The sequence below is a fragment of the Furipterus horrens genome, unplaced genomic scaffold (assembly GCF_987537825.1).
Source record: "Furipterus horrens unplaced genomic scaffold, mFurHor1.1.pri manual_scaffold_12, whole genome shotgun sequence".
Lineage (NCBI taxonomy): Eukaryota > Metazoa > Chordata > Mammalia > Chiroptera > Furipteridae > Furipterus > Furipterus horrens.
Genome location: NW_028327182.1, coordinates 14,163,845 through 14,172,949, shown reverse-complemented (window position 1 = coordinate 14,172,949; position 9,105 = coordinate 14,163,845). Strand labels below are relative to the sequence as shown.

Here is a 9,105-nt window from a genome sequence, read left to right as displayed (position 1 = left end):
TTGTTTCACCTTTTCCACATTGACAAAACGTTTCCTTCTGAGGACTTCTTTCATCTGGGGAAACAGAATAGTCACTCAGGGTAAGAGCATGTGAATAGGGAGGGTGGGGCATGAGGGTCATGCTGTTTTTGGTCAAAAACTGTTGAACACAGTGCAGTATGGGCAGGTGCACTAGTAAATCACCCATCATGAAATGAGCAAACACATCGACAGAGTCAGCAAAAAAAATTCCCTGAAGCTAAACACAGCCTCTCCCAACAACGCCTGCTAGTACACTGATACAGATAGATTCCTAGAACACTAATTTAGCTGGGGAAGCCTGTACTACAAGGGGCCTGCCTTCCAGAAGGTAATTCTAGTTTTTTGGGAGGTCTCTCCTTGTACATATGCAGCTGCAGGCATTTTTGAATTATATAGACTAGTAATATCTGGAATTTCTTGATTAGGTCATCTGCTATTACACTCTTTTTATTTGTATTTACTATTGTCCCTACATGGAATCATTTTCCTCTAATTGTAAAACTGGCAAATATCTGTTCACCACTAAAATTTCAATCAAAATTATTTTTAAAGAGCTTTCCCTGACTTTAAATGTTTTAGATTTTTTTCCATCAATGACTCCACTAAGTTTTATATGATTTCCCATTATGATAATTTTCTTATAACATTTTAATAGTCATTTATATAATTATTCTACATTGAGAATAATCTTTTTGAGGGCAATGTCTTGAAAAATATGGAAGTGACAATAATCTGTGTGTCTGGTGAGAGTATTTCTTAAGAAGGAGAAGCAAATGTCATACAAAGAATTGGTCAGTGAGAAGGACAATAAGATTTTAATCCCTGGGCCGTCAGTACCTATTAAGGTCATAGAAGGGATCCCTAAAGAAGGGTGAGGATGAAGGTCTCCAAAGACTTTAGGTCAAGAGTTGTCATGCCATGTCACAATCTCAGTCATTCCGGAGAATATTGAAGTTACCCAGGATGCTGGGATTGTTTAAAAATGTATAGGAAGTCTGCGAATAAGGGACTCCAGCCAGCCTAAGTAATTGTGAAACAGTGATGTGGAAGTTAGCAGAGGTCTAGAAAGGGGAGGGCTAACGTGCTCCCTGTGTTCCCTACCTATATCATTGCCATCATCCAGTGCACTGCATACACTCCCATCTATCTTGCTACTGCTTTTCTGGAAATGGTGCAACTGAGCAAGCTTTGCGTGCCAAAGGATATGAAGAGTGATCTAAGAAGTAATTTTTTCATGAAGGCAGAAAAGCAGGAATTCTACTATTGCTTCTAGAGATATTTTCCTAATTAAGACAATCCGGTAATGCTGCTTCCATTAAAAAAAAAAAACACTTATTGGCTCATGGACACAGCACTTCCCAGTCTTATGCTCTCCCTGGTCTATGCCATCTTCCTGTGTCCACCTGTTCCTCTTCCTTCAAACACAATGTGCTCTACTTAGTGAAATCTCATCACCCTTCACTCTTTCTTTCATGTTTCCTTCAGTCTGTGCTGCTTTCTCTACCTGGAAGTTGCTCTCCTCCCAGACGCACATGGTAAACTCCTACTTACATTCAGAAGCCAGCTCAAATGCTTATTTCTTGCTGCGTCGTTCCGTGAATATCCTCACTCATTGTTTTCATAGTACTCGGTTTACACCTCTACTCACCATATTTTATTTACAATAATTTGTCCGCACCTGCATCTCATTTTATTGTAAGCTCTCCGAGGGAGAGTGTCATATTTTATTCAGTTTTCATTCTTCCGCATTAAGCATGGAACCTGGCACATGGTTCACCTCAATACTGGCTGATTAAACAAAAAAGGAAATTGTACTTACTATTTTTTTTTTGATAAAATGATCAAGTTTTAATATAAGCACTCTGTTCAACCAAATAGGTATTTATAAAAGTGGAGTTGTCATATTTGTATATTCCCTTGCTTTTTGCCCTTTTTCCTTTTTTTATTGGTTGTCAGTTCTATTTTTTATCATACACTAGCAATGGCTTTGAAGGAAAAGAATATGGTTATAAACTCAAATGCACACATACACATACATGCCTTGGTATTCATTTAGTACTTTAATCCATGCTCTTTTCAGAACTTCTTTACATCTAAAACTCCGTCTGCAAAATTTAATATCCTCAAAGAAACTGGTAGGAAGAGATAGACAATCTTTTTTAACTTCATAAAGAAATATTTTTCATTCATAAAATAACTACTGTGGCTTAGTTTAAGCCATTTTTGGATGAATGTGCAGTATCACATTATTGTTATTTTTATTACTTTGCATGTAATGTAAACATCTGGTCATACTGTTATGTATGCAATTATTAACATTCACTGCACTACAAAGGAAATTATTGCATATGAAAAGGGTATGTTGAATAAAGAAATCTAAATTTAAAAGTGCTTTCAAAAGTAAAAGTGCTTTCAGTTGTCTTCTCTTGTAGCAAAATAACATACTTTTCATAAATAAAATATTTTAGGGAAGTTAAATTTTAATGGACCATGCTCTTTTGTGTTGTTTTCATCCAAAATAAGGGATTCAGCAAAAAGGAAAAAAGACTCATGAACATGGACAACAGTGTGGCGATTGCAGGGAGGAGGGGGGTGTAAAGGTGATAAATAGTAATGGGAAAAATACAATCACTTTTTAAAAACCAAATTTTTCTCCTTTTAGTAAACTCATTTATGGTGACAAAAATACATTTTCCAATTTATATTTTAAAGCTTTTGAAAAAGTTTCTCAAATATGCATCTAAAAATTCTGTCAAAACTGAGGAAAAAATGAAAAGTTGTTAGAAATATGTTTTGCAAATTCAAGTCTTATGTTTCACTTACAAATTTTGAACATTTCCTTAACTTCTGTAAGTGTCCCCTATTTTTTAAATAAAACTTTGCTTACTTATATTACTTATATTATAGCAGTGTTGTTGTTTCATAGGGTTATGCTGAAGAGCATAAGCCAGAATAGATTAGACAACCAGGATAAATGAGTAGAATGGAACTCTTGAAGTACCATAGGGAAGGGTGAGGTCTGTGGCCAGTTTTATTTAAATCACTTAAAGTTTAAGTTTTAATTTTAAAATTTATTATTGTTGTTTTTATTATATTCATTACTCTACCACTTGATGTAAATTAGTAGTGATGCATTCCATTGTATTGATTGTGTTGTGCTATATTATATTTTGTTTTGTTATAATTACCAGAAGTTAAGTTAAATAAGAATGGGTTGGATTAAAAATTCAAAGAAAGTTAATATTATCCATATTTTCTTATAATGCAAATACATATACAAAGAAATAAACTTATTTCAGTGGCCATGTTTAAATAAAAATAAAATAACAGATTCACATAGTTATATAACATGCATTAAAAATTCTGTAATTTATCTATGCAAGGTAAAATAAGCAACAACCTAAATGTTTTTGGATTGCTAAACAAATTATTAATATTTAGTGAAATATTTTATTTGTTCTACAGAAATGTATATTTAAATAATTTTTCATATGCATCTGTGAAGAGAAAAATTTAAATAAGAGTTATGAGACATCTCAGAATCACTGCCAATACAACATTAATAATATGTTCAAGCACCTGTAGCTCACAGAATGGCCAACTGTCCTCAAAGAGATGAAATGAGAGCCACTGAAGAAATTATTTAGAACTGGTTGAGAGCTGCCTCAGGTACATGTTGATGGTATTTTCTACCACATTAAAAAAGGCATTTCCCTTTCAAAAACACTGCTGAGGCTCATAAAATTGGGCATTCCATAGGGAGCTATTATTGCCTTTAAAGACCATTGAGAGCGAAGAAAACAGTGCAGATTTTAGGACTCTAATTTATAATTCTGTCATCTTTTATTCCACTGGTTAATAGTTTTTTCCCCCCTCTGGTTTAATAAAGAAATGGCCTTTAATATAAACTATGGAACCAATAGAATTGGATAAAAAGTGTTGTTCCTAATTAACTGTTCCTAATTTATAACCAGCTATGGTTTCTAATCTTTTAAGGAGTAATGTGGAAACATGTTCAATAAATAAGTGGGAGAGATTAAAGTTTTGGAGTTATTTGGGGAAAGTAAAACCAGGATTTGCCAGTTTAAAGTAAAGTAACTGTGCTGGCAGTTTTTCAGTGAGCTAGAACTGATTTTTCCATTAAGTCAGAGAAAACCATCCCTTCCATTAAAAGATTTATTTTAATATTTTCCCTTAATATGGATAATCTCAGTTGATTTTACACACACACACACATACACACACACACACACTTCTTAGATATTAGGAAGAGAATGAAACTATGTCAACTCATACAAAAGCATTATATACTAATTATAGGAAGCTATCTCTGCCAGTGTTTGAATGCATGGGTACCACAGAAAATCTGAATGTTGAAGATTCCAAACTGATAAGTACAGAGAGTAATTAACCAACTTTATGTAAAGATTCTTTTAAATATAAAATAATTATATACTTTTAAGAATAGATATTTTATAAAAGTAACTTCTGTAAGTTTTCACAGTTTCACATATATCATGACACTCTCTACATCGTCGTCGTCGTCGTCGGCAGCCGTCCGTCTGGAGAGACGATGGCGTAGCTTCCTGAGAGTCTATCTGCACCGCCGAGAATGGCTGTGCAGTCCGATTCGGGAGTGACAATCCCTGCCGCACTTGGTACAGGTGAAGGCAGATGGCTGTTGTTGCTGCTGCTGACGCTGCTTCCACCTCGATCTTTTCTGGACCGCCTCCTCGTTGCGCGCAGCCTCCGCGCGTGACGTACCTTGCCTGACCGCGAGCCTCCAGGCTAGGCGGTCGTCTGCTTGAACTTCCCATGTGTTGAGATTGATGGAGCATTGTGTCATGTCCTTTTTGCAGATGTCTTTGAACCGCAGTTTTGGGCGCCCTGTCATCCTCTTGCCTTCTGCTAGCTCGCCGTAGAGGAGGTCTTTGGGGATACGGCCTGCATCCATTCTTTTGACATGGCCGAGCCACCTGAGGCGTCTCTCGCTAAGAACTGCATGCAAACTGCTCATATTGGCTCGCTTCAGCACCTCGGTGTTGGGGACCTTATCCTGCCAGGCGACATGCAGGACGCGTCGCAGGCACCTCATGTGGAAGCTGTTGAGTTTCCTTTCGTGCCTTGCATAGGTGGTCCACGTCTCGCTGCCATAGAGGAGAGTGCTGAGTACGCAGGCTTGGTAGATGCGCAGTCTGGTTTTCTCAGTGAGGCTGGAATTGTTCCACGCTCGCCGGTTCAGTCTGGCCATAACTGTGGCTGCCCTGGCGATTCTCCGGTTGACCTCCAAGTCGACTGACAGAGAGCTCGAGATGGTGGACCCGAGGTAAGTGAAGTCGTTGACAACCTCCAGGGTGTATCCGTCGATGGTGATGCATGGGGGAGTCCCGTGCCTTGAGCCATAACATTCGTCTTCGTCAGGCTGATGGCTAGTCCGAACTCCTTGCATGCATGGGAAAGGCAAGTGACTAGCTGCTGGAGTCCCTCTTCGGAGTGTGATGTCAAAGCTGCGTCGTCGGCGAAGAGCATCTCACGGATGAGCACCTCTTTGACTTTGGTCTTGGCTCGTAGACGGGCCAGGTTGTAGAGCTTGTCATCGGATCTGGTGTGAATGAAGACACCCTCGTTGCAGTCCTTAAAGGCGTATTGGAGGAGCATGGAGAAGAAGATTCCGAACAGCGTAGGCGCGAGGACGCAGCCCTGCTTTACTCCGCTGCTGACTGGGAAGGCCTCAGAGGTTGCGCCGTTGTAGGACACCGTGCTGTGCATGTTGTCGTGAAAGGACATGACCACAGCAAGCAGATGTGGTGGACAGCCAATCTTCCGTAGCAAGCTGAAGAGTCCGCTTCGACTGACCAGATCAAACGCCTTCGTGAGGTCAATAAAGGCGAGGTAGAGTGGTTTATGCTGCTCGTGACACTTCTCCTGCAGCTGGCGTAGGGAGAAGATCATGTCCACTGTTGAGCGGCCAGCTCTGAAGCCACACTGGGACTCTGGGTAGACGCGGGAAGCAAGGGTCTGCAGGCGGGCAAGAGCGACCCGGGCGAATACTTTGCCGACGATGCTGAGGAGAGAGATGCCCCGGTAGTTGTTGCAGTCGCTGCGGTCTCCTTTGTTCTTGTACATGGTGATAATGTTGGCGTCTCTCATATCCTGGGGCATGTAACCCTCCTTCCAGCAGCGACAGAGTAGATGGTGGAGCGGCTGTAGCAGGACTGGTTTCCCGCTCTTTAGGATTTCTGGAGGGATTCCGTCGCTTCCTGGTGCTTTCCCGCAAGCGAGGCGGTCGATGGCTTTGCCGAGCTCTGCCGCAGTAGGTGGGGTGTCTAGCTCCTCCATGACTGGTAGGTCTGGGATGGCGTTAAGAGCAGTGTCTGTTACGGTGTTCCTCGTCGCGTACAGCTCGAGGTAGTGCTCGGTCCACCGCCGCATTTGCTGTTCCTGGTCAGTGATGACCTCACCTGTCTTGGACTTAAGGGGGGCGATCTTGGAGGGGATTGGGCCTGTTGCCTTCTTGATACCCTCATACATTCCTCGTGCGTTGCCTATATCGGCGGCTTCCTGAATGCTTCTGCATAGGTTTAGCCAATAGGTGTTGGCACAGTGGCGGGCGGTCTTCTGGACTTTGTTCCTGGCAGCCCGTAGAGCTTGAAGTGTACTGGGAGTGGGCGTGACCTTGTAAGCCAGTAGGGCCTTCCTCTTAGCCTCGATCACGGGTTCCATTTCTTCCCAGTGAGCCTCGTACCAGTCAGCGTTCTTCCGCTCTTTCTTCCCGTAAGCAATAATGGCAGAGTTGTATATGTAATAGTCGACCTTTCTGCCGGTGGACGCCGCTGCGTAAGCATCGTTGAAGTCTGCTGCCCTGAAGTCGTCATGTCTAAGTCAGAGTCTCCCAAAGAACCGGAACAGCTACAAAAGCTCTTTATTGGAGGTCTGATCTTTGAAACAACAGATGAGAGTCTGAGGAGCCATTTTGAGCAATGGGGAACACTTACAGACTGTGTGGTGATGAGAGATCCAAATACTAAGCGCTCCAGAGGCTTTGGGTTTGTCACATACGCCACTGTGGAGGAGGTGGATGCAGCCATGAATGCTAGGCCACACAAGGTGGACGGATGAGTTGTGGAACCAAAGAGGGCTGTCTCAAGAGAAGATTCTCAAAGACCTGGTGCACACTTAACTGTGAAAAAGATTTTTGTTGGTGGTATTAAAGAAGACACTGAGGAACATCACCTAAGAGATTAGTTTGAACAATATGGGAAAATTGAAGTGATTGAAATCATGACTGACCGAGGCAGTGGCAAAAAGAGAGGCTTCACTTTTGTCACCTTTGATGACCATGACTCTGTAGACAAGATTGTCATTCAGAAATACCATACTGTAAATGGCCACGACTGTGAAGTGAGGAAAGCCCTATCTAAGCAAGAGATGGTTAGTGCTTCCTCCAGCCAAAGAGGTCGAAGTGGTTCTGGAAACTTCGGAGGTGGTCGTGGAGGTGGTTTTGGTGGGAATGACAACTTTGGTCGTGGAGGAAACTTCAGTGGTCGAGGTGGCTTTGGTGGTAGCCGTGGTGGTGGTGGATATGGTGGCAGTGGGGATGGCTATAATGGATTTGGTAATGATGGAAGTAATTTTGGAGGTGGCGGAAGCTACAATGATTTTGGCAATTACAACAATCAATCTTCAAATTTTGGACCCATGAAAGGAGGAAACTTTGGAAGCAGAAGCTCTGGCCCTTACGGTGGTGGAGGCCAATACTTTGCCAAACCACGAAACCAAGGTGGCTATGGCGGTTCCAGCAGCAGCAGTAGCTATGGCAGTGGCAGAAGGTTTTAATTACTACCAGGAAACAGAGCTTAGCAGGAGAGGAGAGCCAGAGAAGTGACAGGGAAGCTACAGGTTACCACAGATTTGTGAACTCAGCCAAGCACAGTGGAGGCAGGCCTAGCTGCTACAAAGAAGACACGTTTTAGGCAATAGTCATGTGAATGGGCAAAACACTCGAGGACTGTGTTTGTGACTAATTGTATAGCAGGTTATTTTAGTTTCTGTTCTGTGGAAAGTGTAAAGCATTCCAACAAGGGTTTTTAATGTAGTTTTTTTTTTTTCCTTTTTTCTTTTTTTTGCACCCATGCTTTTTTTTTTGCTAAATGTAATAGTCTGATCATGACGCTGAATAAATGTGTCCTTAAAAAAAAAAAAAAGTTGAACTACTGTAACAACATAACCAATAAAATATACTTAAAAATAAATTAAAAAAAAGAATAATAGCCATAATAATAAATATTCCTATATAAAAATGATTACTTTATATTTAAATGATTAAAATGTCTCATTTGAAATAGTTAAGAGATATTAAGTTATGTACAAAATAATAATCAGCTTTTCTGTTGTTGCCTTGGTGTTAAGAAACATGATTATTTGGTAAGTTCTATTTAACATTTTGAAATGTGTGTTTAAATTTAAATACATTTATTTTTAGTAATTCTCATGGTACATTTCAAACACATCAGAATAAGAAAGACTAGCATAATTATCCATCATGAATCCATCAAACAACTTCAGCAATTATTAAGTAATGCACAAAAATATTTCATGCACACCACACAACCATTTCCCTTCCCTGGATTATGCTTAAATTAAAGCATCTCAGGCATCATTTAAGTTTACTTATAAATATTTCTACATATATGTATGAAATTATTTTCTTTTTAAATAGACATGACAAAAATACCATTTCACTCTAAAATAATTAACAATTTCTTCATGTCATCAAATATCTAGTTAATGGTCAAGTACCTTTCCCCCTCCCCCTTGCTATTTGAAGCATGTAACTTGCAGTAATAGCTCCTCTCAGTTGATATCTATCAGTTATTATCTCTCACTAAAAGTGCATTTTTAGACATTTTTTCCATTTTCTTCCCCATTCCATAAAATTTTATTTCCTCTGACATATTAAATAACTTTATAGGTAGCCAAATGACATTGTAACATCTAAAATACTTTTGTCCACCACGGACAAACTTTCTTCATAATCTCTTGCACATTTTTGATAAATATCTTACACTGGGAATTCATATGATC

The 9,105-nt window shown here is 40.2% G+C and overlaps 1 pseudogene; it reads left to right on the top strand.

Moving 5' to 3' along the window:
• The first annotated feature begins 6,894 nt into the window (after positions 1 to 6,894).
• LOC149995889 (heterogeneous nuclear ribonucleoprotein A1-like) lies at positions 6,895 to 7,915 on the top strand (annotated as a pseudogene).
• The last annotated feature ends 1,190 nt before the right edge of the window (positions 7,916 to 9,105 follow it).